At 47.6% G+C, this 16,580-nt stretch overlaps 1 pseudogene; it reads left to right on the top strand.

The window, feature by feature from the left end:
- Positions 1-7,393: 7,393 nt before the first annotated feature.
- On the top strand, positions 7,394-7,532 carry LOC125549698 (small nucleolar RNA Z247; annotated as a pseudogene).
- Positions 7,533-16,580: the final 9,048 nt, after the last annotated feature.

Genomic DNA, 16,580 nt, shown 5'->3' on the forward strand with positions numbered 1-16,580 from the left:
CAAACCTGGGGGCTTCTTTCCACAGAAGCTTACTTCTACGGGCTTCACGCCCAACACATGTGTCAAACTTCTGCATGTACCTTTTATTCACCACTATATGCATCGATATGACTTAAGTTTTGGCCAAGCTGGGTTGCCTAGCTCCTGTGCTTACCCCTACGTTCCCGATTGTTCGGCTAGGCGGTAAAGGGAGCACCTCTGCGATTGTTACTGCCGGGTCAGCCGGACGTGTACCTCAGACTGGGTGAAGCCGAAAGCTAGCGTTCTGAAGGGAATATTCGGTCGGTGAACTAAAGACGGTCTTTTTTATTTTTTCCACGTGCCCCCAGATGTTTTTTCTGCGTTTCTCTTCGCAGCATGGACATGCACTTTAGGGCATGCCTCCCAGGGAAAGGAACCCCTAACGGAACTATTCTCTCTGGAAGATGTTTCTTACTAACCATGTAATATAACATAACTAGTCGGGCACTTGTCTGTTCACGCCACAATGACCCCTACGCCTGGTCTCCACGCATTCCCCAGTTCCTATATAACTGCATGGGAATTCGGACACACTCCGGACCATCAGGTCCCGAGGCTGAAGCGAAAAGGTCGGCCATGACAAATGATCTACAATCCGGCTAGAAGGCATTATAAATGTCAATTAAAATTACATAGTCATTTTGACTGACTGTACTCCTCCTCAATACCATCTAACAGGCTGTCTAATTTACAGTCCTGCTGGGAATACTTTGCGGCCAACGCCACTTGGCCGTATACTAAGCTCACAGGGATCTCCTTCCCATCGGGCCCTACAGGACCAACCTCAGCCATATGGTTGGGGTCGGCCTGTGAATATCGCGTCTTCACCATAGCCCAGGCCTCCCTAGCGCCTTGACGGCGGGCTGATATCTTCCATAACTGGAATCGCCGTCGTGCTCCCCTCAGCTTCTCCGCAAGCTCTCCAAGACCTTCGGGTGTGGAGACGGATGGCCATAGGACTTGGGCACGCTTCACATCGCCTGCCGAACTCGATCGAGCAATTGCAAGAGCTCGGGAAGAAGGTCACCCGTGGAACCGGGCATCTCCTCTGCAGGACGACCTGTTAACATACCTACGGATATTGCTCTGTTAATCAACGGCACCGCCGAACTTTATTTTAAAAGGTTCGCTCAAGCACTTACTAAATATGCCGCGCCGAAGCCGCTGATTCTCCTTCACGGAGTCTGACAGCTGGGCACGAACATCTTTTAGCTCAACGCCCAGCTGGGTGTTGGCATCTTGGAGAACGTTCTTCTCCCCCATGACCTTTAACAGCACCCTCTCACCAGCCTTTAGTTGGCGTTCGAGGTGTTGCTTTTTCGGATTCAATCCGGCACCATCTGCGATTTTATTTGTCAGATTCGCACACAAGCTGTGCTTCACCACATACTTATCTTTCGAAATGAATATTACCAGAGGGGGTCTCCTTAGGCTTCCCTGCCGCGGCTAGTGCGGCCCCCAGTTGGGCTTTGCACTCTTCCAGCTCCTGGGTCAGTAGGGAATTCTTTTCTGTAAGAGCCTACATTTCAAATGATCCTTAAACCAGTTATTCTAACTGTTTTCGGTCTCGGGGGCTACTGCTACATATATATTCATCAAAATTTTCTTACCCGTATGTCTTTTACATATTGCTCCGTGGCTCTGGCTAGACCATTTTGAGCGGCACGGAGGTGTGCATCTCCCGAATTGAAGGCATCTAATGCCTCTTGGGAGAAGCAAGCGTCGCGAAGAATTGTCCCGCGACGCCTGTGGTTCATGGCACTTTCCACCTCTGAGTTGGTGGCAGAAAACCCGTCCGCATCTTCCGCCGGAGGAACGTCCGGCACACGCCTTGCATTCGCTTCCGCCCCCGGACCAGGCCTTGGAGCCTGGCTGGTGGAGGCACGATTAGCAGCCTCTCCGGATATAGCCCGGCGAGGTCTCTTCATCCTGAAAAGGGCACGAGTGTCAAGTGTGCCTCGAAGGTATAACGACTGGGATAAAGGGGCGCGCCATACCTTCACGTTGACGCCTCAGTCCGAACTGCACCTCTTTTCTGCCCATGGGGCCCTGCGGCCCCTGGTTGGTTTGTCGCCGCAGGTTCGCCTTCTGCCTCAGAAACCTCCCCTGTAAAGTTCGGTTGCAATCAGGAAATTAAACACGCGTGGACGGATCCCTGTCCGGGGTACAAGGACTTCGGTCTTAGGTACCTGGGGTGTTCGGATTAACCCTGGGTAATCGGCCGTAATGGCCACCAAGGCGCTGTCCTCGCTCAATTGATGGAACACTCAATCAATCAACTCCACAGATATGTCCGGATCCTCCCGAGAGGCCGGGTCGAGAGACCGCCCTGAGTCCTCAGGTTATGGAGGCGGGCTGCTTATGTCCTTTACGGCCCGGCGCAGTTCCTGCGTTGAAGTCATCAGACTAAGTATTTAACAATGAGAACACTAAACCGATGAGCAAGTAAAAGCGACCACTTACCCAGCTTGGGGGATTATGCATAGAGAATCCATCCTGTGGGTTGATGCGGAGAAATTCCTCCTCTTCCCCCTTGTACAAAGTGGACAAGATCTTTAATAGAGCGGCAACTGAATCTGGCCCTTTACGGCCGTAGCGGGTGGCGTCGTCCTCCCCGTTGAAATCCCACATGGGGTGGCTTCTGTACTGAAGCAGCTGCACCCCCCGCATGACGCATTCGGCCATAACTCTGATCATGGTTAGTCCGGAATGGGCTAACAATCTTATTCGGTCCATAAGATAAACGATGTCCCAGTCGCTTTCCCTTTGAGGGCTCCGTGGACGCCAGCTTAGGCGCTTTTTTAAAGGAGCACTATCGAACTCTGGGAGGCCGATCCGGACAGGATCCGGCAGCGGGACGTCTTCTATATAGAACCATTCCGAGGGCCAGTCTTCGGACGCCTTCTTTGAGGTTCCGGACAGATATCCGGTCCCGGCGATGCGCCATACTTCGGCTCCGCCTACTTGATACATTAACCATTTCTTGGAACGGGGCACGAGGCAAAATAGCTCCTTCCACAGTCCGAAATGAGCTTCGATACCCAGAAACAGCTCGCAGAGGGCTACAAAGCCCGCGATATGCAATACTGAGGCAGGCGTGAGATGATGTAGCTGGAGGCCGTAGAACTCCAGCAACCCCCGGAGAAATGGTTGGATGGGAAATCCGAGCCCCCTTATTAAGTAAGGAACAAGGCACACCCGCTCTCCTTTAGATGGATTAGGGGCATTCTCTGCTTGCTCTCCACCGTTGTAGACGGTGAGACCGGCTCGGACCGGGACCATATAGGCCGGGGGGAGAAATCCTTTGGTCTGAAGCGTCACTAGCTCGCTTTGCGGAGTAGAACATCTCTCCCAATATCCAGGCTTAGGGCTAGAAGGACGAGAGGAGGAGTTGCGGCGGCTGGCCATGGTGGAATGGACTTTTGTCGGATGCGCTCTGATGAACACTCGTGGAGGGGAGAAGGTGTGGATTGGATCTAAATCCTCGTCCCCTTAAAAAGGGCAACTCATTCACGCAGCTAGGGGTGTGAACATAAAAACACTCAGACTTTTCATATTCGTTTGACATGTGGAAAACGGCCATTATTGGGCGTAGAAGCCAAGGAGCGCAACATCCACACGAAACCGGACTTTATTCGAACAGGTACACAGAATTTGGAGGAGAACCCGCCTTCCAATGCCGAAGACAATCTGCGCACCGGACTCATCGTCATTGAGGCCTGGTTCGGGGGCTACTGAGGGAGTCCTGGATTAGGGGGTGTTCGGATAGCCGAACTATACTTTCAAGCCGGACTCCTGGACTATGAAGATACAAGATTGAAGACTCCGTCCCGTGTCCGGAAGGGACTTTCCTTGGCGTGGAAGGCAAGCTTGGCGATACGGATGTTCAGATCTCCTACCATTGTAACCGACTCTATGTAACCCTAACCCTATCCGGTGTCTATATAAACCGGAGGGTTTTAGTCCGTAGGACAACATACACATCAACAATCATACCATAGGCTAGCTTCTAGGGTTTAGCCTCTCTGATCTCGTGGTAGATCAACTCTTGTAATACCCATACCATCAATATTAATCAAGCAGGACGTAGGGTTTTACCTCTATCGAGAGGGACCGAACCTGGGTAAAACTTCGTGTCCCTTGCCTCCTGTTACCATCCGGCATAGACACACAGTTCGGGACCCCCTATCCGAGATCTGCCAGTTTTGACACCGACAGTTAGCTTGACATTGGCAAAGCAAAGTGCAAATAATGTATCATGCTCATATAGATCTTTCATATGTTCAAACCTGAGGACATTAAGCTCTAGTTGAGTAATCAACATGCATTTGCGGGAAAGAGCATCAGACACAATATTTTCTTAATCCTATTGTATTTAATGACACTACTCCTACAAAGAATGGAGTACCCGCCTTCCAGGGCTCTCCACGCGCGAGCAGAGCCTCCTGGTCGTCTGTTGGCCGGTGGCTTGCGTCAGGAGCTACTCGAGGGAAGGTCCATGAAGGGTGGACCTCGTGCCAGCCCGGGGCCACTACCACCGGGTGTGGCCCGTCGCGCCCTCGCGAGCCTTTCCTCACGCCCATACAAGCGCGATGGGTGAGCCAGGCCTGCCTGGTAGCGTCCTTTGCATGATAGCATGCCACGCGAACCAATCGGGAGTGCTCTGAGCCGTCCAATCTGCCCTAATGGATTGGACCCGGGCAACCCTGCCGGGAGGTCCTTGATGAGTGGACCGCAGGGCGCACCCAGGGCCACCATCATTGAGCGGCAACGGCCGCGCCCGCGGGTGAGACTCTGCATGCTTTCTTGCGTGCGAAGCCATGCCCACACCCACCTGGCGGCACCCTCACTTTCCGTCGGGCTGGTCCGGTGACGACAGTCGTGCAAGCCTAGTCGCGGTTGCATTGCTGGCTCACGTGTGGGACCGGTTTGGCCTTGCGTGAGCCGGTGGGCGCGTGGGCTAAACAGCTTCCCTCCCTTGGGGCTTCCGGTCATGCCAGGTTGGGTGTGCTTCGCGCTAGGCTAATGCACACGCCCCTCCCCCGTGCTGGTTTGGTCGTGTAGATGGGTCCGTTCGGGCGCCTGGCCGGCTGCGTTTCGCATGCCCTGCCTCGCGAGTCGGGCATGCCCGTCCGGCTAGGCTGGCCAGCTATGACTTGCATGTGCGGCCTCCCGAGTTGGTCATGCCCGTCCAGCTTGGCTGGCTGGCTGCGACTTGCATGCATGGCCTCGCGAGCCAGACATGCTTTTTCGGTCAGGCGCCAGTGTGTTCGACCTAGGCACGCGCACGAGGCCTGCTCGGCATACCCAGCCAGCTCAATCTTCCTTGATACGGTTGTTTCGAGGTCGTTTTGGCCTTTTCCTTAAGATGGCTGCCTTTTCCTATAAGCTGGGTTGTTTTATGTGTCACGTCCAACACTTCGTGCATTGCAGCTTTTCTTCTTGCTCACCGTCGTTGCGTTGCTGCATTCCAGGTTCATAGTTTTCGGAGGCCATCGAAGGAGATAGAGAGGGGCGAGTGGATGTGGTAGAGCAAGTAGCGCCAGCGGCCGAGGAGCATCTGGTGTCTGCGTTTTTGTCATCGAGGGACACGGGGGGTAGTTTCTTGGCTGTGATGTTTGTGTTTTGTTGTTTCACTAGTCACTATTTTTTGTTATTGTGTTTTTCCGTATAGTTGTTTTCTTTGAACACAGTACAGACGCAAGCGCTCATATATAGGCGCATATACTCACCCTTATAAATGCATACACACACCCTATCTCTATGAGCACCTTCGAAAGACTGAGCCGACATATTATCTTGAATAAATACGAGCACCAGGATTTAAACCCTGGTGGGTTGGGGATACCACAGTACCTCTAACCATCCAATCACAGATTGGTTTGTCGGTATAGTTGTTTGTGGGCATGTTTGATTCTTTGTAGAACACGGAGGTCTCTCGTGTCCGTGAGCGCTCCAGGGAAAAAGGGTTTCTCTCGTTGTCGGGGCGGCAAAAAATGCCCGTGGCGTGCGCCCCACGAAGTGGATGTGTGTTGCGTCGTAGAAGGGAATGACTAGCGTGTTTCTCGCACGGCTCTGATATGCATACATGTTGATGTGTCATGTTTTATTGTCTTTTCACTTGCATGATTATAGTAGGCTGGCATGTGAATATTCATTTCTGAGCCCAGGCTCATTTGCACCCCATCAAGAAAAAAATCACAAAAAAACAAAAAATTCAATTTTATTTTTGCATGGTAGATAATTTGGTGCGTGAGGTGCGCTTCAAATTTCATGTGATTTGAACATATGAGTACCTCTCGGAAAAAAAGACAAATAGGGTCACAACAATACATGAACATAATTATTTTTACATATCCTAAATTTGTGTTTTTTGCTGAGAGTTACTCAGATGTCCGAATGATCCGAAATTTGAAGCACACCTTACGCACCAAATTATCTACCATGCAAAAAATGGATTTTTTTTAAATTTTGTTAGTATTTGTTTTGATTTTTTTCTTCATCACGGGTGCAGATGAGCCTACACACCAAATTGCTGCTTCTGCTAGCATGGTATTTTTGTTTTGTTTTTTATGTGAAGGCTGCTCATGATAATTCGTATAGAGCATGTTGTTAAAACTATGTCATGTACTAGGACTCTGGTTATATCCGGTTATACATACTAGTATAGGATCTCTATTATAGTAGTTCGTTCTTTCACATTTTCTCTTTCCTTGTTCGACAAGGTCGTGTAACTAAACCGACTCTGTATTATTCTTGTGGGTTCTTTCCACCTATATAACATGAAGCCGTCAGCCCTATACGGCAAGGCGTTCAACCACAACTTTCATGGTAACCAAAGCGAGACTCTTCCATCACATCTAGCGAACATCCCAAACACCAAACCCTCGATCCAGCCATGGCGTCTTCTTCATTCACTGTTGCGCTTTCCACCTAGGTTACAGAAAAGCTTACCCGACAGAACTATATCCTCAGGAGCACGCAGATCCTTCCGCAGGTTCGCAGTGCAGGTCTCTATGGCCTCCTCGATGGATCAGATGCCGAGACGCACAAGGTTATTGCTACCAAGGACAAGGACGACAAGGACATCACCACCCCAAATCCCGAGCACACAATCTGGGTTCGTCAAGACTAGCTTGTGCTTGGTTACCTTCTGAACAATTTGACAAAGGAAGTAATGATCCAGGTTTTGTCAATTCCCATGACGCACGGTCTCTGGACCTACCTCGCCAACATGTTCTCCTCTACATCACGCAGCAAGATCAACAACCTTCGGGTCGCCCTCACCAATTCGCATAAGGGTACGCAGAACATGGCGACTTACTTTGTCCATATGAGGTCGCTGGCTAACGAGCTAGAGGCTGCTGGCAGTCCTCTCGAGGACGATGAGCTGATGTCTCACATCCTTGCCGGACTGGACATGGATTACCAACCGCTGATTTATGCCCTCGACGTCCGCACCGAGCCAATCTCCCTCGACACCCTCTTCGCCCTCATGTCCAACTTTGATCATAGGGTGGAGTTGTTCCAGGGTGCTGCTAGCAATTTTAAATCCTTAGCCAATGCTGCTTCACATGGTGGTCGTGGCCCCGAGGGTAACCGTGGCCAACCGCGCAACAACTCTGGTGGACAGCGCGACGTTGGCGGCGGCGGTGGCAACAACTACAATCAGCACAGTTGGGGCAATGGCGGTTACCAGCAAGGAGGTGGTGGCGGCTACAACAACCAGCAAGGTGGCGGCTCTGGTTATGGTGGCTACAACGGTGGTGGTGGCTACAACCGCTCCGGCAATGGCCGCCCCTTCTACTCCAACAATAGGGGCCGCTAGGGAGGACAATCTGGCAACAACAACAACACATCGCGTGGGCATGAATTTGATGAGTTTGGGCCCTGCCAAATATGCAAGAAAACTAATCACATTGCAAAAGATTGCAACTGGCGCTATGCCGAGGACAATAATTATCAGAAAAATGAGTTGCCGCAGCTGCAGATGGCTCTTATGGAGTCGATACAAATTGGTATGTTGATAGCGGCACTACAAATCACATCACTAGCGAGCTAGAGAAGGTGACTATGCACGAAAAATACCACGACCATGATCAAGTCCACACCGTCAACGACACAGGTATGCGGATAAGTCATATTGGTCATTCTATTATCAAAACTCCACACAAAGATATACATCTTAGATTTTTTACATTTACCTCCTGCCTCGAAGAATTTCCTCTCTATTCATCGTATTGCCCTTGATAACAAAGTATTTTTAGAATTTCATCCCTATTACTTTTTGATTCGGGATCAAGTCACGAGGAAAATTCTTCATCGAGGTAGATGCATACGAGGGCTATACCCGTTGATTCCCTGGTTTAGAAGCTCAAATAAACAAGGATATGGAGTCATTAAACTTTCGTTGGAGAGGTGGCATGCACGTTTAGGACATCCTTCTTTTATTGTAGTTCAACAAGTGCTTAGAAATAATAAGCTCCCATTTGTTGGAGAGCATAGTAGTGAGACTATTTGTGATTCATGTCAGAGAGCTAAGTCTCATCAGTTGCCATATCCTGTTCCCACTAGTATTTCTACTCAACCACTGCAACTTATCTTTTCTGATGTATGGGGTCCTACCCCTACTTCTGTTGGTCGCCATACTTATTATGTTAGTTTCATTGATTATTATAGCAAATACGCATGGATCTATCTTCTCAAGAAACGATCAGATGTATTTCAAGTTTTGCATAATTTTCAAGCACTTGTTGAATGCAAATTTGATCATAAAATTATTGCCGTCCAATCTGATTGGGGTGGTGAATATGAGAAGTTAAATTCGTTTTTTCAACAAATTGGTATTTCTTATCATGTGTCATGTCCTCATGCTCATCAACGGAATGGTTCTGCTGAACGCAAGCATAGACACATCATTGACATAGGTCTAGCTCTTCTAGCCGGTGCTTCTATACCTTTAAAATTTTGGGACGAAGCTTTCCTCACTGTTGTTCATCTTATCAACACGCTTCCTAGTCGTGTCATCCATAATGAAACTCCATCAGAAAGACTTCTTCATGTCAACCAGACTATACACCTCTTCGCGTCTTTGGATGTGCATGTTGGCCTAACCTTCACCCATACAATAATTGCAAACTCATGTTTCATTCAAAACAGTGTGTTTTTCTTGGCTATAGTGCCAACATAAGGGGGTTAAGTGTCTTGATGTTCCTACCGGTCGTGTTTATATTTCTCGAGATGTTGTCTTTGATGAAACTATTTTTCCTTTTGAACATCTTCATCCCAATGTTGGTGCTATGCTTCGCAAAGAAATTTTGCTTCTTCCATCTCACTTAAGCAGTATTGATCAAGGGGATGATGATAATTTGAATGATCAACTGACTAATTCTGCCGACCCTGGTTATGAGTTGCATGATGCCGCAGATACTATAGGAACATATACCGCGAACGCAGAAAGAAACGCCAAACAAAATGGTTCAAGTTTGGTTCAGAATCAACATTATCGCATGAGTGTTCCACCAGGGAACAGGACTGGCGCAAAATCTGCCCCGAGATTGCAGCAGCAGCAACAGGTGGAAGATTCTCCCTCAGGATCAGAGTCAAATCATGAGCAGGGTGCCAGCGCAGAATCACACAGGCCGCCCCAATCTCCATCGGACACACGACATCATGGGCTGCCTCAGGCTGCCTCGCGTTTCACAAACGAACCGCGGGTGTACACGCGGCGTCAAACCCATCAGTCGACTGACTCGGGGCCCAGAACAGATCATGCCGGGTCCAGTGGGTTCCTCTCGACAGATGCGTAATCATCGGCCCATCATGACCAGTTGGGATCTTCTACGCATATTCAACATCAAACTGCTTCAACTCCAGCCAAATAAGATCCGTGCTTGCCTCCACCCTCTGGCGTGATTTCCTCAAGATCGGGTGTTGAACAAAACACCGAAGGATCGGTGGAGCTATCCTGATCAATTGTGCATGCTCCGGGATCCTCTGCACCCGCTATTTCTGTTGCTCGGCCTGAACTAGCATGCACACAGCTACAAAAGGGAGTGATCAAACCTATTAATTATAAGCATATTACTAAATATGGCTTGGCATGTTCAACAGGAGAACCAACTAATCTCGAGGAAGCATTTGGTGACATGCGGTGGAAAAGGCTATGGAAGAGGAATATTTGGCACTTGAGACAAATAAAACATGGCATTTCGTACCTCCACAAAGAGGTAAAAAATTGATTGACTGCAAGTGGGTTTACATAATTAAGAAGAAGTTAGATGGAACTATAGATCGTTATAAGGCCAGACTCGTTGCAAAAGGTTTCTGTCGGCGTTCTAGGAACGGGGGTACCCAGACTTGCCTGCCTGCAGCCCACGGCGTGGCTTCATCGACGACCCGGTAAGGCCCAGTTTCAACATCAACAACTCAAGACTATCGCGAGGGGCCAAGCCTCGCGAGGAGAATGACACCAAGACCTCCACGAGGAACAGCCTCCTCGGGCTGGCTCCTAAGGAGCGGAGATCTCTATGCAAGCCATGCCTCATGAGATTCAGATGACGTGAGCCATGACGACCAAGGCCAGGTGGGCACCAGCGGGCACAGTGTACCCGTTTCCTCTTTGGTTCTAAGGAGGCAAGCGTAGGCGCGGTGTCCCAAGGAATCAGCCAAAGGTTCCATTTCGGTGCAACAAGACCAAGACCGCCAGGACGGAGGTCATCACCGAGCCCACCGCGGTGTAACGGCCAGAGGCTTTCACAGACGAAGACTACTTTTGTCAGGATAGCATGTACTTATTGTCCTCCTTTGAATTTGGCCATTGTGGGATCCCTTCCCGCCTTTGATTTGGGAAGAGGACCAAGGCCACTATAAATAGGACTTAGCCACCACCGTAGAGAAGGACGAAGGGGACAGACAGGATTGGATCCATTCCATCCTCACACTCACCAGCTTGTTCGAGCCCAAGAACACTCCTCCTCCTGAGGTTGTTCTCCCATTGTACTAGTTCATCCTCAGCCCCTCGAGGCCAATCCACCACAAAGCAGGAGTAGGGTTTTACACCGCAAGGTGGCCCGAACCTGGGTAAACTACTGTGTCTCGTTTCCTTCCAGTTCATCAAGCTAGGCTGAGAGATTGGCGAGTAGGCAGACTGGGGAGGTTGAGTTCTTCGCACACACCCCAGAGTTCGAACCTCTCAAGGTCTACGGAACCCGAAATCCGACCGTTTCAAACTAAGATATGGCATAGATTATGAGGAGATATTCAGTCCAGTTGTTAAAGCTGCTACCATTCGTCTTGTTCTATCTATTGCAGTGTCCAAGTGCTGGAGTCTTAGACAACTAGATGTGCATAATGCGTTTCTTCATGGTGCTCTGGAAGAGGAAGTATAAATATGAAACAACCACCTGGTTTTGTGGACAAAAATGCACCCTTTCATGTGTGCAAACTTGACAAAGTGTTGTATGGTCTGAAGCAAGCTCCAAGGGCGTGGTATTCTCGATTGAGCTTAAAGCTGCAACAACTTGATTTTGCTCCTTCCAAGTCTAACACTTCCTTGTTTATTTACAACAAGTCAAATACATCTATATTTGTGCTTATATATGTTGATGATATCATTGTTACAAGCTCGTCAAATGAGGCAGTGACATGGTTGCTAAAACATCTAAACTTGGAATTTGCTCTCAAGGATTTAGGAGACTTGCACTTCTTCCTTAGCGTTGAAGTGAAGAAAACCAGAGAAGGTCTTCATCTTTCTCAGGAAAAATATGCAACTGATCTTTTGACTAGAGTTGGCATGCAAGCCTGCAAACCATCACCAACACCTTTGTCCAGTATAGAACATGTGTCACTTGCAGAAGGAGAGCTCTTGAATCCAGAGGATAGCACCAGATAAAGAAGTATAGTAGGTACACTTCAATACTTGACTCTTACTCGTCCTGATATTTCCTTTGTTGTGAATAAAGTGTGTTAGTTTCCTCATGCACCTACTACAACACATTGGATAGCTGCAAAGCATATCTTAAGATATGTCAAAAGTGCACCAGATATTGGCCTAACGTTCAGCAAGTCATCTTCCACACTTGTTAGTGCTTTTTCTGATTCGGATTGGGAAGGTTGTCTAGATGATAGAAGGTCAACTGGAGAATTTGCAATATTTTATGGGCCAAATTTGGTCTCCTGGTGTGCAAAGAAACATGCTACTGTCTCGAGATCAAGTACAAAATCAGAGTATAAGGCTTTGGCTAATGCTACAGCAGGAATTATATGGGTGCAGTCCATGCTTAAGAAACTTGGAGTAAGACAGACTCAACCTCCGTGTATATGGTGTGACAATCTTGGTGCTACATATCTTTTTGCAAATCCAGTCTTTCGTGCCAGAACAAAACACATTGAGATTGACTTCCATTTTGTCAGAGAAATAGTTGCCAACAAATAACTGGAGATAAGGTTTGTACACTCAAAAGATCAGATTGCGGATTGTCTTACAAAAGCATTGCCTACCAGAAGCTTTGAAGCATTCAAGCGTAATCTCAACCTATCAAGGTTGTGATTAAGGGAGGATGTTAAAACTATGTCATGTACTAGGACTCTCGTTATATCTGGTTATATGTACTAGCATAGGGTCTCCATTACAGTAGTTGGTTCTTTCACGTTTTCTCTTTCCTTGTTCAACAAGGTCATGTAACTAAACCGAATATGTATTGTTCTCGTGGGTTCTTCTCACCTATATGAAGTCGTCAGCCCTATACGGCAAGACGTTCGACCACAACTTTCACATGTATCTTGTTTGGAGTTTTAGTTATGATTACGTTTAGTTGAAGTGTGTGGATGTACAAGTATATTGTTTGTTCTTGTGAGGTGTCACTTCTACAAAAAGAAAAAGGAGAGAAATCATGGAGAAGCTAGCCCGTTCTACATGTTAATCAGCAAACGAAAGTGGCTTGGACTGTCTGTCTGACTTGGGGCTGACTAGCGCATTGTCTATGGCCGAGTGGGATGGCCTTCGCCGTCTCCAATGAGGCCTCCATTGCGTGAGCCCCCATGCTGGAACTGGACGCCTTCTAGGCAAAGTTTTCAAAGAGCCCTTGCTCGTTTAAGAAGTCTTCGCACCTTCTCGTTGTGGTTTGCACCTCACGCATCCTTTGGACATATGATTGATCGAAGGCAGTCCTGAAGGCCTCATCCTTCACCTCTCGCGCGCTTCCCATGATTCCTCAAAATAGGCTTTCACCCTGCTTTATAAATAAAGCAATGATCCATAAATCAGCATCCAAACTCCAAATCATGAACGATGGCTGAGGCCACAGCATAATCATGCCCAACAAACACAAGAAAAAATAGAAAAAAGCCACCTAGTGTTGCCGACAAGTGGCCCTATGAAGACGATAGTCGTCGCGGTGTAGCCAGGAGCGCTTCTAGCATGAGCCCAAGTTGATCACGGTCGTGCCACCTAGAAAGCGGGTCCCAGCGATGTAGAAAAGCAAGTAATGTGAAGGATTCAGACGCCTACCTCAGAATGACTTGCTCAATCACCATTTTATTATGTGTCGTCCAAAGAGTCCATGACATTGCTGCAAAAATAAGTGGCTATGTCGCCCAGGTTGTGTTGCCCTAATCTAGAAGAACTCTGTAAGGTCCAGGGCCTCCCAATCGGGCCCAGTGCTTCGCGCACAAACGCCCATAGGACTCATGCCGCTGTGCATGAAAATAGGATGTGAGTCCCAGTCTCAGGCACTGCGCATAAGGGGCACAAACCATCATCGGGGCCATGCCGCTTAAGTACCTCAGTACCCGAAGGGATGCGACCTCGTTGTAGCTTCCACACAAAAATCTTAATCTTCCAGGGCAAAGGGGCCTTCCACAAGGGGAAAGCCAGGTGATGGCAGGAGAATGACACATTGCCTTGTTATGTTGCCAGACGGTGATCGTACACTTGCTAGGACCATATTCTTATTGTAGACGTGGTTCCTGGTTGTGCCGTGCATGGCAAGTGGGTTCTTAACAGGAAGAATAATGATTTTCATGCCTCTTGATGCCACATCTTCAGTACTACAAAGAAGCCAGCCGGGCAGACGCCATGGTGACGAGAGCAGGTGCCATGATGACGAGGTTCTAGGCGGGACATCGAACCGAGCAAAATATATGAAGGCGTCCGACTGACCATTCTTGTCGCATGCTTTCATGCACTATCAGAGATGAAACATGGTTGTACAATCAGTGGTCTCATCGATGCATATGGAGTGGAAAACCATGTAGCCGGCCGCATGTACCCGACGAGCTAGAGCCGGACGTCTAGTGACAAATGAAGCAATAAATTAATCGCATCATGTCGTATGGATGTACTCGTCATGCTTGAGCTGAATGTGTCAGTGGAAGCGAAGTAATAAAATGGAACAACCTGAGCCATCCGATATTGACCTCCCCGCCAGTGATGGCCCCGCGTGATCCATCCCCGATCCTCTTTTTATGCTTGCACGCGTCGTTGGGGACATCAGAGGCAAGTGGGTTCTTGATGGGAAGAATAATAATTTTAGTGCCTCTCGACGCTGCTTCTCCAGTACTACAAAGAAGCCAACCGGGCATACGCTATGGTGATGAGAGCCCACGCAGATGCCATGATGACGAGGGTCAGCAAAGGACGTCAAACCGAGGGAAATATGTGAAGGCATCTGACTGGCCATTCATGTTGCATGCTTTCATACACCACTAGAGATGAAACATGGTTGTCCAATCAGTGGTCTCGATGACTACATATGTAGTGGAAAGCCATGTAGCCATCCGCATGTACCCGACACGTTGTAGCCGGACGTCCCAGTGGCAAATGAAGCAATAAATTAATCATGTCCAGACGTATGGATGTACTCGACCCTATTGAGCCGGCCATATGAAGAACATGAGTCATCCACCATCGACCTCCCCGCCAATGATGACTCTGCATGAGCTGTTGATACGTCTCCAACGTATCTATAATTTTTTCATTATTTAATGCTATTATATTATAAATTATATATTCTTTTATTACCATTTTATACCTTTTAATGTTATTTTTCTGGACTAACCTATTAATTTAGTACCTAGTGTTAGTTCCTGTTTTTTGCTTGTTTTTGGTTTCGCGAGAAAACCATATCTGAGGTCCAAATACGATGCCAATTTTTGACAAAAAAATTTGGACAACAAAGGACCATAGAAGCTTCGGGAGACCATAAGAGGACCCACCGATCATCCACAAGGGAAGGTGGCACGACCAGGGGGTGGTCATGCCAGCTAGGCTTGTGGGTCCCCCTTATGCTCCGTTTGACATAATTTCTCCACCTATAAATTCCATAATTGCCAAAACCTTCAGAGAGATCCACGAAAGAACTTAATTGTTGCCGCAAGGGTCTGTTCTGAAGCGATCCCATCTGGAGCCCTATTTTGGTACTCTGCCAGAGGGGGAAACCACCACGGCAGACCTCCTCATCAACCTTGTTACCTCCATGATGATGTGTGAGTAGTTCCTTTAGTAGCTAGATGGTTATCTCTCTCTCTCTTTGATATTCAATACAATGATCTCATCTGAGATCAATCTGGTGTACTTTTTATGGTGTGTTTGTTGGGATCTGATGAATTGTCGATTTATGATCAGATTGTTCATTGAATACAATTGAATCTTTTGGTGTTTGTTTGTTTTACAATTAAATAGCTATGTATGCTTTCCAAGTTATTTTTCTTCTTTGGCCAAGATACATGGGTAATTCTTCAGAGGGCTGGTGCATAGTAGTGGGTTCAATCTTGCGGTGTTCTATGTCCCAGTGACGGAATGTGGACAAGTAACGCATTTGTATTGTTGCCACTGAGGATAATACGACGGGGTTTAATCTTATTCCCTGATTTCTCTCTGTCTACATTATGTCATCTTGCTTATTGCATTACTCTATTTTTCATTAAACTTAATACCTTGAGATGCATGCTGGATAGCTGTTTTGGGGTGGAGTAATAGTAGTAGATGCAGTTGAATTACGGTTTACTTACCACAGACGTAATGCCTATACAAGATTATGCCATGAATGATCATAGTTATGAATGATGCTTTTCTGTCAATTGCCCAATAGTAATTTGTCTACCATGCCATTATCTACTTTCGAGAGACATGCCACTACTGAACCTATTGGCCCCAGATCTATTCGACATAAATGTACACAATTGGTCTTTTATTTACTCTCCATTATTTTACCGCTCCACTATATTATTATCATCCACTATTCTCTTTTGACCTTGCAACTAGCAAGACTAGTGGATTGACAACCCCTTGCCAAGTTGTATGCAAGCATTTATTTTGTTTGTGTGCAGGGCTCCCTATCTTGTTAGCTTGTAGACTGATGACCCACAAGTATCCGGGATCTATCGTAGTCCTTTCAATAAGTAAGAGTGTCGAACTCAACGAGGAGCAGAAGGAAATGATAAGCGGTTTCCAGCAAGGTATTCTCTGCAAGTACTGAAATAAGTGGTAACAGATAGTTCTGTGATAAGATAATTTGTAACGAGCAACAAATAAAAAAGTAAATAAAGTGCAGCAAGGT

The sequence above is a fragment of the Triticum urartu genome, chromosome 3A (assembly GCF_056163025.1).
Source record: "Triticum urartu cultivar PI428250 chromosome 3A, HENAU_Tu73, whole genome shotgun sequence".
Taxonomy (NCBI): domain Eukaryota; kingdom Viridiplantae; phylum Streptophyta; class Magnoliopsida; order Poales; family Poaceae; genus Triticum; species Triticum urartu.